The following is a 16,772-nucleotide window of genomic DNA, read 5'->3' on the forward strand; positions in this document are numbered from 1 at the left end:
CACAGAGCGCCCCACGCTTTGAGTTATTAGGCCCGGTACGGAAATTTTATGAGGAAAAATTTATTTTTCATTTTTTAATTAGATTTTAATCTAATCTAAAAATAAAATCAAGTGTAAAAGTTGAGGCGTTATGTGTAACACGAAAAGTTGAGGCGTTATGTAGAAAGAGACAAATGGATTGAACGTGTAAAAGAATGAGATGGATTACATTACACAGACTTTTCTATTTTGAATTCACGTTTTGACAGCCACGTTACAACATTGTCAGTGTTGACAGGTGTAAAAAATAAAAGTAGATTGTCTAGCGTGCCATAGAGTTTTGTCAATAGTAATGGTGTTGAAATGTATAACAAAATATATACCTACTAGCGCCATCTGCTAGACTGTTTGTTAATATTGTTTTTACAATAAAGTGTCAGTTGACAGTTGTTACCCGACCTCTGTGCGTATCATTTACAGGTTATGGGCTATCACGTGAATTAAATAAAAAAATTTGGTGGAAATATAGTGCAAAAATGTCGACAAACCTTATTGCTCGTATTGCAAAGTTAAGGGGCAGAGAAAATTACGAAGATTGGGCATTTGCTGTGGAAAATTATCTCGTATTGGAAGGCGTGCAACAGTGTATCACGACTGAAGATGATCCGAATGACGCGAAAGCGAAAGCAAAAATAGTGTTAACCCTTAACTTGGCAGAATTTTATTTTTTCGAATATAAAAATAATATTCATAGCACTTAACTTTAATGACCCAAGGGCTCTAGAAAAAATATTAAAAAAAATATTCAAACTACCCCTTTAAAAAAACCACCCGTATCTTGTGGGATACATTGCCAAGGGCATTGATAAATATATTACGCTATCGATGTATCTCTAAAGATACATTGCCAAATTATCTATTATATAATAATTATTTATATGAAAATAAATATAAAAACACGTTAATAATCAGTAGTTCGTTCGTTCGTTCGTTAGAATCACAGTTTTTGAATGGCTGCTGTCTTCCAGAATGTAAGAGCCCTTGTATAATATGATGTCGAAACCTAAATGAAGCCCGAAACGCCAGCTCTAACAAATATTTTGCACCCCCATTTGCGAGGCTTGCTCTTTATGTATTGTTTTCGATTACCGGCTTTTTTGCCCTTATATGGCACCATCATTTCATCAATGCTGAACCTGGTTTCATGAGGAACTCTCAAAAAGTTGACACGTACTTTTTCAATGAGTGGCCTAACTTTAAAATACCGATCACCGTCATCAAGCAGATTATCGTTGAAGTGGATGTACCGTCGTATCTGTTGAAATTTTTTGAGTGTCATTACATCAGCTATTTGTGAAAATCTGAATTCCTGACACCAATAGTCAGTGTAGGCAGTGTAGAAATATTCACGATTCCCATTATCAAATTTATTGCAATAAAATCTTTGATGTCTTGTGTTGAAAAATTAAGAGAACGACCAATTGTTTGAGTTGAGTATAAATTGCTTTGCTCTGTAATCATGTTAAGGATGCCATCATCAAAGAAGTTTTGAAAATATTCTAGTGGTGTTTTTATGGTATCTGAAGGTAAATGTTTATCGTGTATTTCGGCGTTATGTTCAAATTTCTTGTTATTCCAATGGAATTTCAGTTGCTTTCTTTGTATAGGTGCAAGGCGCCTGACAGCTAGCCGTGGCTGTTTTGAGCGTGTATTTATATTTGACGGCGATGGTGAGGCTGCTACTATTGCTGGCGATGACTCTGGTGTTTCAGGCACTATTCGGTTAAATCTAGGCTTTTTATTTCGAATAACATTCACAATGGTAGTTGGTGAAGGAGGTATAACCGAGTGAAGAGAATCTTGAGTTGAAGAATCCAAAGAAATACTTTCAGACGCTGGTTTCATTGATACTGTAGGGCAGGAAGTGAGGTTGTTTTCATCGTCAGGAAGTATGTGAAGATTTTCAAGAGAAGAAGGAAGCGAAGGAGCAGATGAAGATTCAGTACTATCGCGTTTTTGAAGATTAAAATTCTCGAATTCACTACTAGAATCCGAACTTTCTTCATCATTTTTTGATGACTGACTGTGTTTTGGCACCAATGTGAGTATTTTGCTAGCTCTTGAAAGCATATGGAGCTACAATTAATATATAAAATAAGCCATGCATAGCTATATGAACAGTTATTCAGCTTGGCAGTGTGCACATACAGATACATGACGATTTTGTAAAAGTTGTTAGTAAAGCTAGCAGTGTGTACCATGAAATACATATCAAATATATATAGAAATGTTAATTTCTTGGCAATGTGCACGAGGAGATACATTCATTAAAAAAGTCACATGAAGCATCAACCAGACAATTAAAGAATGTCCAAAGTAATTATTTTAGTGCTAAATATATCTATAATTAATAACTTAACACATCCACTCATTCAATACATAAAAACAAGAAAAAATCATAACTTTTCTTACCTTTTTGCGAGGCAACAAGTTGGAACTTAAAGTTTAAACTAAAGTGAAGTTTGACAGCTCATCAGTCATACCAACACAAAAAACTTAAGTTGCGTTCCGAAACTAAGAAATGGCCTATATAGTCTTAAAAAAATATCATGGTTTCGCTTAAAAATAATAACACTACATTTTTTTAAATTCTGATGTATCTCTACAGATACACTATCAAGAAAAGGGTTAACTATAGATCCCAGTTTATTCGTGCATATAAAAAGTGAATCAACTGCAATGGGACTATGGCAGAAACTAAAAAAGCTATTTGATGATAATGGCTTCACGCGACGCATCGGACTACTTCGTAACCTAATATCAATTCGTCGTGAAAATTGTGATTCTATGGCACAATATGTGACTTCATTGTTAGAAACAAGCCAGCGATTGAATAACACAGGATTCAAAATTAGTGATGAGTGGATCGGGTCTTTGTTGTTAGCAGGATTACCAGAAAAATTTGAACCAATGATAATGGCGGTGGAGCATTCAGGTATTGAGTTAACAGCTGACGTCATTAAGTCAAAATTATTGGATATGGAAGATGGTAGTGAAGTTGGTACGAGTTCTACACAGAATGCGTTTGCGTCGAAATGTTGTCAACAAAAAAGAAAACAAACGCATAGACAATCGGAATCGCGTAATGTCGGCAAGTCAAATGTCAATGTCAAATGCTTTAAATGTAAACAATACGGACATTTCATGAATAAATGTAAATTAAACACTAATAACAAGGAATCTAATGCATTTAGTGCAATATTTCTCAGCGGTAATTTTAATCAATCGGATTGGTACATCGATAGTGGTGCCAGTCGTCATTTAACGTCAAACAAAGATTGGTTGTTGAACGTAAAAAAACAACACCAAGTGAGAGACATTATTATCGCTGATAAGACAAAAATTCCTGTAGAAGGCTGTGGTGATATCCAAATAACTACTCTTGTTGGAGATATTGAACACGATAATACAGTTATGGGAGTGTTATATGTACCAAACTTGGCTACGAACTTATTATCGGTCAGCCAATTAGTGAGCAAAGGAAATAATGTGACATTTGATGAAAAGCACTGTTATATTTATAACCAAAATAACGAAGTTGTAGGAATCGCAGATGTAGTCGGAGGTGTTTATAAATTAAGAATCAAACAAGTGGATTGTTTGTTGACTTCGGTGTCTGGAAATATATGGCATAGAAGATTTGGTCATCTAAACAGCAAAGATCTTAATGTGATGAGAGATGGTGCTGTAAAAGGTATGTCATACTCGGACAAGGCTCAGGTTAGTAAGACTAGCTGCATTGTTTGTTGTGAGGGGAAGCAATCCAGGCTGCCTTTCAGTCATGTTGGCAACAGGGCACAGGAACTCCTCGAGATAGTGCATGCAGACATCTGTGGACCTATGGAAGTCAGATCTGTTGGTGGAATGAAATATTTTTTGTTGTTCGTCGATGATTTTAGTCGGATGGCATTTGTTTATTTCTTGAAGACCAAAGATGAAGTATTTTCTTTTTTCAAAGCATTCAAGACGTTAGTAGAAAATCAGACAGGCAGAAAGTTGAAAGTGTTAAGGTCAGATAATGGTACAGAATTCTGCAGTAAGGAATTTGAAAATTTCTTGCAATTGGCCGGAATAGTACATCAAAAAACCTGTGCATACACACCGGAACAAAATGGTCTCTGTGAAAGGTACAATCGTACAATTGTAGAAAAAGCGAGATGTTTGTTATTCGATGCAGGATTGAAAAAATGTTTTTGGGCAGAAGCAGTAAACACTGCAGTTTATCTGCGGAACAGGTCAATCGCATCAGGATTTGATAACAAGACGCCTATAGAAATATGGACCGGTACTAAGCCAGATGTCAGTAATCTACGTATCTTTGGAAGTAAGGCTATGGTACACATACCAAAAGAAAAAAGGTTAAAATTGGACAAAAAAGCAACTGAGGGTATTCTTGTTGGTTACTCAGACAACATAAAAGGTTACCGAGTTTACAATCCCAAAAATAACAAAGTAACGTTAGCAAGAGATATTGTTGTGATTGAGGAGGGGATTGACCAGAAACAAGAAGTGATACACATTAATATTAGTGAGGGCACAAATGATATCTTTCCTATGAAAGAAGAAAGGGAAGAATGTACCCAAGAAGTGGGGAACATGATGCACACAAAACCAGAGAAAGATCAGGAGCAGAAAGAGGAACTGAGACTCAAAGAAAGCTACGACACTGATGAAGACGGCTTTGAGGACTCCGAAGACGTACTAGCAGCTGAACCTGCGGAGCCTGTGCCAGCCAGGCAACAGCTTCCTTCTCAGCCAAGGCACTCTCCCGTGTTGCCGGTGGAAATGCCTGCCAAGCGCCGACGCAAGCAGACTGATCGTTACGGTTTTAGTGTTGTGTGTGAAGGTCAAACCAGTGATACAAGTGCTAGTGAAATATCTCTAAATGAAGTGTTGAATGGACCAGAAAGAGAACAGTGGAAATTAGCTATACAAAGTGAATTTAAATCATTTGAAGACAATGATGCTTGGGAATTAGTGGACATTCCTCACAGTGGCACTGTAGTACCATGTAAATGGGTTTTCAAGCGAAAAATTGATAATGATAATAATGTCAGGTATAGAGCCAGGCTAGTTGCTAAGGGCTTCACCCAAAAGCCAGGCATTGATTTCAATGAATGTTTTTCACCTGTAGTTAGACATTCTAGTTTGAGATTGTTATTTGCTTTAGCAATTCAGCTTCAGTTGGATATTTGTCACTTAGATGTAGATACTGCATTTTTAAATGGTTTTCTTAATGAAAATGTGTATATGATGAAACCTCCATTTTTTCATGTTAGTCATGATAATGTGAACAAGGTTCTGCGTTTAAAACGTGCTATTTATGGCTTAAAACAGTCATCAAGGGCATGGTATAAAAGGGTTGATGATTTGTTGCAATCCTTAGGTTTTAAAAGAAGTAAACTAGAACCATGTTTGTTTATAAAAATGGATAAAAATGTAAAAGTTATTATTGCATTGTATGTTGACGATTTCTTTGTATTTTCAAATAATCAAAAGGAAACAGATTTGTTAAAAGAAAGTTTGTCATCTAAGTTCAAAATTAAAGACTTGGGATGTATTAAAAATTGTTTAGGTATGGATGTAGCAATGGATAAAGAGAATGGTACTATAACTTTAAGTCAAGAAAGGTATATTGATGAATTACTGTTAAAGTTTAATATTTCTGATTGTAAGTTTGCAGATACACCTATTGAACCTAAATTGAATTTAACTAAAAGTGAGAATTGTGATAAAAAGTTACCTTATCAGAAACTAATTGGTTCGCTTATGTATATAGCTGTGCTCACACGTCCTGATATTGTGTTTTCTGTAAATTTCCTAAGCCAATTTAACAATTGTTACACAAAAGAACATTGGGCTTATGCAAAGAGGGTTCTAAAGTACTTAAAGAAAACTAAATCTATGTGTTTAAAGTTTTTAGCTAGTGGTAATAATCAGTTAGAAGCTTTTGTAGATGCAGATTGGGCAAGTAATGTAATTGATAGGAGATCTTATACAGGATATTTCTTTAGAATGTCGAATTGTGCAATATCTTGGGAAACTAAGAAGCAGGTTACTGTAGCATTGTCAAGTACGGAGGCTGAATATATGGGCATTTCAGAATGTTGTAAAGAGGCTGTGTATTTGCGAAGTTTGTTATTTGAATTAACTGGAGTAACTTATCCAATACCAATATTTAATGATAATCAGTCAGCTCATAAGTTGTCAGCAAATCCTGTGCACCATAAAAGGTCAAAACATATAGATGTGCGGTACCATTTTTGTAGAGAAAAAGACGCTAATGAAATTGTAAAAATTAAATACTTGTCGACTTCAGAGATGCCCGCGGATCTACTTACTAAGGGTTTATGTAAAATGAAACATTATAATTTTTTAGGAATGTTTGGTTTATTTGATAAAAATTATATGTAATGGATATATGTATTGTTGTGTGTTTGCATCTTTTATTTTGTTAAGTGGGGATGTTGAAATGTATAACAAAATATATACCTACTAGCGCCATCTGCTAGACTGTTTGTTAATATTGTTTTTACAATAAAGTGTCAGTTGACAGTTGTTACCCGACCTCTGTGCGTATCATTTACAAATAGTCAGTGAAATTAAAACTAAAAAGATTGTTCATTCTTATTCTTCTCTTACTATAAAGGTAACTTTGGTCACAAAAAGAAAATCCTATGTGGGCATAGATGATGTAGGTACGTTTTATTACTATCACAAACATTTATATTATAAAAACATATATTCTTACCACCTTTAGTATGAAAATATGGTCGACAGCCACAGAACATTATCGCCATTTTATCGTTCGTAAGGAGTAAACTCCAATCGTGCGTCGTAGCTGACACACACACACTTTTTTATTTATACTTTATTACCTTAATCAAAAACATACACATAACAAAAATAAAAATAAAAATATTTTTATATGAATATATTCTTTCATTGCACGTGTACAAGACAGAAACAATATATTAGAAGCACCGAACAATCATTTTGGATTTTATTGCTTTTTATTTCGGGGAATTCCACTTTACTAACTATGACTTACGGAGTCCCCTTTTTGAAATTCAAGTTATAGAGTATATGTATTATCAATACTTCGTAGGAAAATAATATTTTTTTCGAGATACAAAGTCTAAATAATTCGAGATTCGTATTTAGGGGTTCAGCGGAAGGATTTCGACTTAACAAGGTTTGAGTTATCAAGATTCCACTGTATATACAAATGTGACGTTAACTAATTTAGATTAAACTCACAGAACAGATTAAAATAAAAAAAGCTGTTTAAATTTTACAGCTATAAAGATATATAATGACAAATTATAAAGTCAAATTTTAGTCCCACGAAATCTAGTTTTTAATTCGCCCAAAAAAAAAATCTAAATGTTCCACGTGACATTTTAAGTAATTAATAATAATTAAATAATTTTAAAACAATGACTTGTCCTCTATCATCAGGAGGAATGGCGTAATAGGAGCACGCACTTACATTCAAACGATTTAATCATACTACACAGGAATGTCTTTATTAAGAAGTAACGCCCATATCATGTTTGCACAATTATTAAAATTAATTGAAAATAAACCCGTTCTAAACTAAACTTTCTTTTTGATTATCGTGTCATTTATAAAAGCTTTGAGCTTTACGTATTTTTGAAATGAAACTCCTTTAGGCATGAGGGTAAAATTTTTACGGAAACGTCACGAAGATGTGCAGCGTTTTTGTCGAAGAAAAGGGAGAGAGCGATTGAGACCGATTGAGAGAGTGAGAAGGGCGAATTACCTTACAGAAATTATATTGAAGTTGTACTTCTTTAGGCGCGTTATGAAAAATTGATGAGAGTGAAATTTTACGATGCGCGCGCACCTGTGACACAAAATGTGGCTGTGTGATATAGCGTGCGCGAGCGAGATGGGAATAATACAATCTAAAAGTAAAAAGAAATAGAATATGCGTGAAGCTAACTTCACGCATATTCTATTTCTTAGCTTAGCAGCTTAACGAGAATTTTGAATGACCATGACATCTGACAGTGACATTTACCTTTTAAACAAATATAGGAGTTTTAATTATTGTATACAATAAAAGATTATATACCTAGTTATTTTCATTATACAAGTGCGAATTTTATATGTGCGTCTGAATTATAATCAGAAGTATTATCTAAATCAATACTAATTAATATGATAAAATATTTGTGAAAAAACTGTGCCAACCTTCCTGAGTGCTTCAATACAATTGAGGTTAACTATCCGTATGTATTATCGAGTATTATTGTTGATTAAAACTGAAACATGAACCATTATTCTTTGCTTTTGTTTATTGCGTTTGTTACAGCAACTTTTTAGAAATATTCTACGACCCTATATATCAATAATTGAGAACTAAGATTTAAGCACGAATACTAATAAGGAGAAAATGAAGGCTTGGAGCGATATAACAGAGAAGTAAACATTTTAATAAGTACCTGCATCTCAAAAAAATGACCATATCATATATACATATTATAATGATCATATTTAATCAAAACATGTAATTTTTCGGATTTATTCTAGCAAATATAGGGACAAGAGACAAAAACCAATTGATGAATCAGTGGAAGTGCACTAAATTGAATACAAAAAAAGAGTTGTCATCTTATCGCCGTGAAACATCAAAAACTGGAGGTGGAACAAAGTCACCATCACCTTCTCCAGACACAATGGATATGGCAGAGATGATACCGCAATGGTTTGAAGTAGATTTCAATGAATTTGATTGTGATGGTGTCGAGGTAGGAATGTTAATTATAAATATGATGTATGGTGATGTTCAAGGTTCAACCTTTCAAGCATAGGCATATGCTCACAACAGTACTTTATTCCCCTACAGGGTAGTTAGAGATATTGTAATACCTCAAAACATCCATGTTGCATTTGTAGTACCGAAACTCTGTCCAACCCGAAGTGAGCCCATTCCCACTTATAATGGACAGTGGGTATAATACACCTTAATACCTGAGTGCGAACCACTCACCATGATACTTAAATTAATAGATGTTATTTATATATTTCAGGATATTACAAATAAAATCATTTTGGAAACAATTGATATCCCAAAAGCAAATAAAGCCAACAATGACAAGGTAATAAATCAGTTTTGACATAACTTGAATACTAAAAAAGCCAAACAAAGGTGTGCACAACAGTGACAACATAACTTAACAATTTCATTATTTTGTAGGATTAAAGAAAGGTTAAAGAAAATCATGTCGAACTGAACAACAAGAATCCCCAAACAACTCCAAAGAAACATACAAGGAAGACACCGCTATTATATTTAAATTATCTCTATCTCTAAATAGAATAAAAGAAAGTTGCTATCCAGGTCTGTAGCATGTGCTACAAATTATATATTAATATAAATGTGTTAAAAATTTTATAATATGAATTATAAAAATTTTTAAGTTTTGCATGGACAGAGCTTAAATTAATATTCTCTTATTTGTTGCAGAAAGCAAGAAGTAGTTTTAGTTTTGGAGAAGCCTCGTAGATGCACAACCAAGTAATGATTAATTTAAAATTACAAACCAAAGTTCTGATGAAGACATTAGAGTCACATAAAAATAAATAGTATAATGAAATAAAAATGTTTTAAAGATAAATAGTGTTTTATTTGTTTAATGTAAGAATAATAATAAATATTTATTTATTTAATTTTTCAAATGTAAACTGAACTTTATTGACTTTAATGACTCCTTTTCCAGTCTTTGATTATTTAATTGTAATTAATTATTTGCATGCAATCAAAAACTATTTTTAATAATGCCAAAGAAGTATAACTTCTGACGCGCGTACATAAGTACACGCACCCTTTTTTTTTAAAATTAAAATTTCGTACAGAGAATTTATGAAGTATTAGTAGTTTATATTGAATGAAAAATAATTTGTTGAAATCTCAAATGACGCATTGTAAATTAAATAAAAATCTAAGAAATAATTAAAAAAATATATATATATGTATATATATAATTTGTATTAATTTACGACACTTAATATTTTAATGGTAATTAAATTCATTAAATTCCTAACACATCTTCCTTTTTCCCTCCTTCTAAGTCTCGGAAATCTAAAGTTTTAGATTTGTATAAATATGAACAAGAATTAACGATTAGTTTGCCAAAGAAGTTTCACTTCTGACACGTGTACTTTGTACGCATGCACTTTAAAAAAAAAGTGCATGATGAACTACTACTTGTAACGTGCAAGTCAGACGTTATGCGACAGAATTGCCATCTAAAGTTCTAATTTGTATCTTATAAACGAACACATCAACCAATAGCGTGTAATTTTACTCTCTCTCTCTCTCTCAATCTTTCTCACTATAGCACTCTCCCTACTCTCGCGCCCTACTCTCTCTATTTGCTTGATGCTACATTCGCCTTTTCTCACTCTCTCTCCATTGCTCTCTCCATTTTCTTCGACAAAAACGCTGCACATCTTCGTGACGCTAATATTATTATTGCCTTTCATCCGTATAAATTCTACCCTCATGCGCCTAAAGAAATAACCATCTAAGAAAACTAAGTAAAATGATAACAAAAATATATCTATAGTCAGACTTAGTAGAATTTCCACGAATCTCCACTAACGTCCGAACCCAATAATCAATCCACAATCTCAGATTGAAAAAAATCTGCGATCAGACCGTGACAGGCGATCGATCTCCTATCTGCATCTCAATAACCAAACTCAACGAAGACAATCCATCTTTGGCGACGGATAAAATGCTCTTTGTCGTTCCATTTTACCGAGTTTTCCAGTCAGATTTGATAATTAATTTAAACCAAATAAAGTAAATAAAACCGTGCAAATAACATTTAAATATACATGTGTACTAGCGACCCGCCCCGGCTTCGCACGGGTGCAATGCTGATACTAAATACACTACAGAAAAACTGTGCGGCCGGCCGGTACCGCCGCAAACACTACGTCCCGCAATTTTTAAATCTGTAATATCTTCGAAAATATTCACTTAAATCATACGGTGTAAAGGGCCATATAGATCTATATTAAATGAACAATGTATTCAAGGTATTTAATTGGTTAAGGATTAATGCTGTATTGGTTAAAATCGCTTCGAAAATTAGCTATTATTTTTTCAAATTCAAATTCAAATTCAAAAATCATTTATTCACGTAGGTAACGCATTGTATACTTGTGATTCGTCATTAAAGAAATAAATATTAATGCTTCTAATTTTACATTTACTGCCAGTTCTCAAATCAAGGACGTAGTAATTTGTCGTAAAAAGTAAATGACAAAAAAAAGTTATTGTGGGTTATCCATAAGAGATAGACATATACCATCACGGACTTTTCTGTAGACCTTTTCAATGTGTATAATACTTAGTACATTATTTTGATAAAACTCGTAGGGTTCAGCCTGCGTTAGCAATGTAAGCGGAAAAAATGTAATTATTTACGACATCACATTAGAAACCTCAAAAATAACAGTACTTCTCCACTATTTAATGGATGTTATTATACATATAAACCTTCCTCTTGAATCACTCTATCTATTAAAAAAAACCGCATCAAAATCCGTTGTGCAGTTTCAAAGATTTAAGCATACAAAGGGAAATAGGGACAGAGAAAGCGACTTTGTTTTATACTATGTAGTGATATGTTTAAACCATAACAAACAGTTTTCTTAATTATTTAAAAAACTTGTGTAAGTTGAAATCTATTAAAATAATTAACTTGAAAATGAGCTTTCGTCAACTGTCATTTTCATACAAAGGTCTATCCACAGACACCGATACGACCTCCCATGGATAGCTTGTATCGACAGATGGCTATTACAATCCGTCGATTGGTTATTGGCACACTTGTTACAACATTTGGATTAAGATTACTATGTCAGATCGTGGATTTATATGGATTGAGATAGGTTATTGGGTTCGGGCGTTAGTAGAAACCGCATTGCTAGTACTTAATGACTTGGCTTATACTAACGTAAAAATCACCCTAAAAATAAAAGCGAATTCGTCATCCCCATGGAAGATAATTTGATTATACTTATGATTTAATTTGACATTAAGTTCATATGAGTGTCTCCCCCTAGTGTTAGTGCACGAGGGTCTTAATAAATATTTGGATTGATTACAACTTTTTGAAGTTATACTTCTTTAGGCGCGTTATGAAAAATTGATGAGAGTGAAATTTTACGATGCGCGCGCGCATGACACAAAATTGACAGAATGAAGTTGCCCACGGAAGATGCTACGGCATTGGACATAATTTAAAAACAACATTCGAATAATAATAGAATTTATGATACACTTAATGTAATGTAAGAGAATAATAATACATATTTATTTATTTAATTTTTCAAATGTAAACTGAACTTTATTAACTATAATGACTCCTTTTTCAGTTTTTGATTATTTAATTGTAATTAATTATTTGCATCAAAATCTGTTTTTAATAATGCCAAAGAAGTATAACTTCTAACGCGCGTACATAAGTACACGCACCCTTTTTTTTCGTCTGTAAAAATATAATCTGTATTGACAAAATGTTTACGCTGTTCAGTTCAATTGCACTGATTTATTTGGAGTCAATTTCTCAGAGCACGATTGGGGTTCAAACCCACAACCACAGGCTGGTGATTCGTCCAACAGATTGTTCCCCCTAAAACCGACATCAAATATCGATTAAAAACTCGTAAAGCTTTTCTTGTTTTAGAGGTTATTTCAAATATGAATTAAATTTTTCTTTCTGCCTTGTAATTAGCTCCCACGTAGTATACAATTATTAAAAAACTTGAGAGGTGTCAAGGGACACTCGGATGGAACGAAGTTCCTTTCGATTAATTTATAAACAATAAACTACAAGCTCCCACCTTATCAGAATGCCAAATCATAAAATGACTGCTTCACGACTGATTTGAGAGCGACCGCCGATGCTATACCGCTGTGTGAGTTCGAAAAGTGAGTTACAGAATCGCATGGCTGTAATTGGAAAACTACCATTAAATAGTAAATATAAATTAAGTGGCGCAATGAATAATCGTATTTCGTGGTTCAGATGTTTTAATTCAGTCTCATCTGGTTCATCTCCATAAGCTGTTCTCGTTGTGATATTAGTTCGCAAATTTTTGAATTCGCAGAATTTCATGACATTTTCCTCAAACATTTTTTTCAGACCCCGCAATTATTATTGTACAGGGATTCGTGTGTACGTTTATTACGACTAATTTAGATTAAGTAAACATAATTTTAATTTCTTATTGCTACGAAAAAAAAGTCTCACGAGGTGTTCTCAGGCGGTCACCCATCCAAGTACTGACCTCGCCCGACGATGCTTAACTTCGGTGATCGGACGAGAACCGGTGTATTCAACGTGGTATAGACGTTGGCGACAGCTAAATCGAAAATATAAAATAGAACAACTATAGCAAAAAGTGTCGTTACAACTTTTGGTCTAAATTTATTCCGTCCATCCCCCTTTCGCAACGCGCCATAACTTCGTTCCAACAAGATTATTTATATTTAAAATAATCGATTATTTTTATAATTGAAAATCAATCATTGTCGATTTTTCATCTGCCACCTCCCGACAATATGTCTGGTCTTTTATAACCCGGACCTCGAACTATTAGGGATATTCGATATACATCGATGTTTACAATGCGATACATTGAATCCGATGCTTTGAGGATGTATTGATGTACTCGATGCATTGATGTTTTTTTGTAAAACATCGAAAGGATGATAAAACCTGTTAATTTTACAAGAACTCAAGTTTGAATGGAACACTATAATTTAAAAGTAAAATAAATTTATTCAGCAGCGCAAGATTACATACAATTAAAAAGACAACAAAAATACTGCAATGTGCTATTGAAAAGGCATACACTCAGCATTTATCAAATTTCACCTAAAATCTATCAAAACGAGATTTTGAGAAAAGTTTCGAGAGAGTTAATTTCGATTTTGATTATTCTTAAACGATAATTTGTGTTTATAATTTCTGTTTTATTTTAATTTAAAAAAACAATGAAAAATAAAATATTTAGGGTGTTTATTTTGAAATTCATTCAAAAATTGGGAAAAAATCGATTAATAACAAATTGATTTTTCATGCAGAATGTCACATCCCTAAATTATAACTACATCAGCATAGATACGCAGTAACTATGAGGATGCAACCCAAAAATTTTAAAAATGACTAACCACGGCATTTCACAAGTTACAACACGATGTCACCATAACAGATATACTTTGTTCAAACATATTATTGGTGTTATGAATTGAAACGCTAGTGCGTTTTATCCGCATGAAGCGCCATCTATTGAACACGTTGGAATATCAAACCAAACCTCTAACAACGACTGAAAGGGGCCTCATAGCCTAGCGGTCTTATTAAGTGGCAGCTAGGTGAGGGGTACCGGGTTCGATTACCGGTTCGAGGGCAAGTTTTAATTTAATTTAAATTTGTTCTCGGCCTATGGGAGGGTTGTGCGGTACCTGGCGAGTGCTTAAACCATACATAGAGGACACTGTCGAATTTCTAAAAAGACAAGCACGAATTATAAAAATCCTATACTTGACGCTGGCTAATGCACATGTCGTGCCAGAGCCATAAATAAAAATAAAAAAAAAACAACGACTGAAGGACTCATGTAATAAAATAAAAAAAACTCTTATATACTTAAATCCTGACAATAACACAAAATTTCTTTTATATAATCTCATACGGTAATATTCTAATTATGAAATGAAATACAGACTTTTATTGGCATATTTTATTTACATTTACTTTAAAACAATTTTTTAATTATAAAAGTACAATGTGTCCCGACCAAGGAGGATTCAATTCAATTAAAGATCACATTATCTGTGGTGAGCGAGCTGCGCGCGCAACGCGCTGGTTCCGAGCCAATAGACCAATAACAGACTTATAATAAATAACGTGTTTCTTTTATATTGCATATTATTTAATGTAGCTACCTATAGCCATGAGATTAAATAAAGTGTGTGCAACTTTATATTAAAACATTCGTGTAATCTTATTTTGAAGGTAAAAAAACTCATGTTTTAATACCCTCTATTATATGACACTTGCATAAACTACTATTTGAAGCTTTAAATTTCGATATTTTAGTCTAATACTAAAACAATAGCGTTACAACCTTTTAAGGTCTGAGCCTCAGATTTCTATATGTGTTTAGATTGACACATGATCACGGGTTTCTGAGGCCCAGACCTAAAAGGTTGTAGCGCCACTGGTTTTTTTTATGGCAGAGAGCGGTAAAGACAGAAATGTTAGAATTTGGATGAGGCATTTGCCAAAAACGGACACACATATATCTAGAAATTAAGATAGAATGATATAGTATGTAAAAGTATCTGAAATATAATCTTAAATTAAATTATTATGATTCATGTGCACTTTTTAATTTTATTTTTCATGTATCCTTTAGTTTAGTTTAGTTTGTTTTTTGTTCCTGTTTCGTTTTTTTTTTAAATAACTATATTATGTAATATGTATTTTTGCACTTCTTGCCTACCTTATCTAATTTTTTTTCTTTTCTCACAGTGGTTGCCTGGAAGAGATCGCTCGAAAGCAATAAGGCCAGTTTCCTTCACAAAGTGTAAATAAATAAATAATTATTTCATTATTATTATTGGATATTTACAATTAAAAATCCTCCCCAAATCCTTTATTTAAAGCCAATTTGATAATGTCAATAAAATACAAAACTAAAATTATATGTTAACTAATGTTTCAGTTAATTTGTTTGTTAATCTGTGGACGCCAGTTTTGGCCCGTCATTTACATTTTAATTCTATTTTTTTTCAAGTAAAATAACATAAATGTTGTTCTTAAAATACATATTTCAGCAACACATTTGAGCTTCATTCATTATGTTTATATATCCTAAGGGAATGCCTGATGTCCCCATACAAATGTAACGTAATACTAATTTCAATTAAGTCTGCACTTTGTACGTTATTGATACATTCATAAACTTTTTAAGCGAAATTAAGGGTGCGATTCAGACACGAGACAGCATCATATCAAAATCCATCACATTTGTAACACGATTTTATACTTATCACACAGCTCAACCGGCGAATTGTTTTGCCATGTGTATTATTTCTAGACAAAATAGGGGTTGATCGTAGAGTAGGTGAAAAAGGGTTGTATGTATTTTTGTTTGCTGTGACATAAAAAAATAAAAACAAGAAAATAATCTAAAAAAAAAAATTGGTTTGGACATCACTTAGGGGTTTGAAAGATAGATAGTGGTCCGATTCTCAGACTTATAATATGCGTAAAAAAAATTCATAAAAATCGGTCAAGCCGTTTCCGAGGAGTATGGGAACGAACATTGTGACACGAGAATTTTATATCTACTATATAAAAATAAGTCGGGTTTTCCTTCCTGACGCTATAACTCCAGAACGCACGAACCGATTTCCACGGTTTTGCATTCGTTGGAAAGGTCTCGGGCTCCGTGAGGTTTATAGCAAAGAAAATTCAGGAAAAATTTCAACAGAAAAGCGGGAAAATCTTACAAAAAAAAATTTTTTCTTCATCTTTTAATCACCAAACTAATTGTTCATAAAACGAAGGTGACGAAACGGAGTTCGCGGGGTTTGCTAGTATTAGATATATCAGTATAAGGGTATATATACAGTGTAAAGTCTTTATAACGAATTTCAAGGGACCGAGGGATTT

At 33.3% G+C, this 16,772-nt stretch overlaps 2 pseudogenes; one reads left to right on the plus strand and one right to left on the minus strand.

Moving 5' to 3' along the window:
- LOC125062089 overlaps positions 1-16,772 on the plus strand; it is a 302,676-nt pseudogene that overhangs the window by 87,694 nt on the left and 198,210 nt on the right.
- On the minus strand, positions 13,324-13,444 carry LOC125062127 (annotated as a pseudogene).

The sequence above is a fragment of the Pieris napi genome, chromosome W (assembly GCF_905475465.1).
Source record: "Pieris napi chromosome W, ilPieNapi1.2, whole genome shotgun sequence".
Classification (NCBI taxonomy): domain Eukaryota; kingdom Metazoa; phylum Arthropoda; class Insecta; order Lepidoptera; family Pieridae; genus Pieris; species Pieris napi.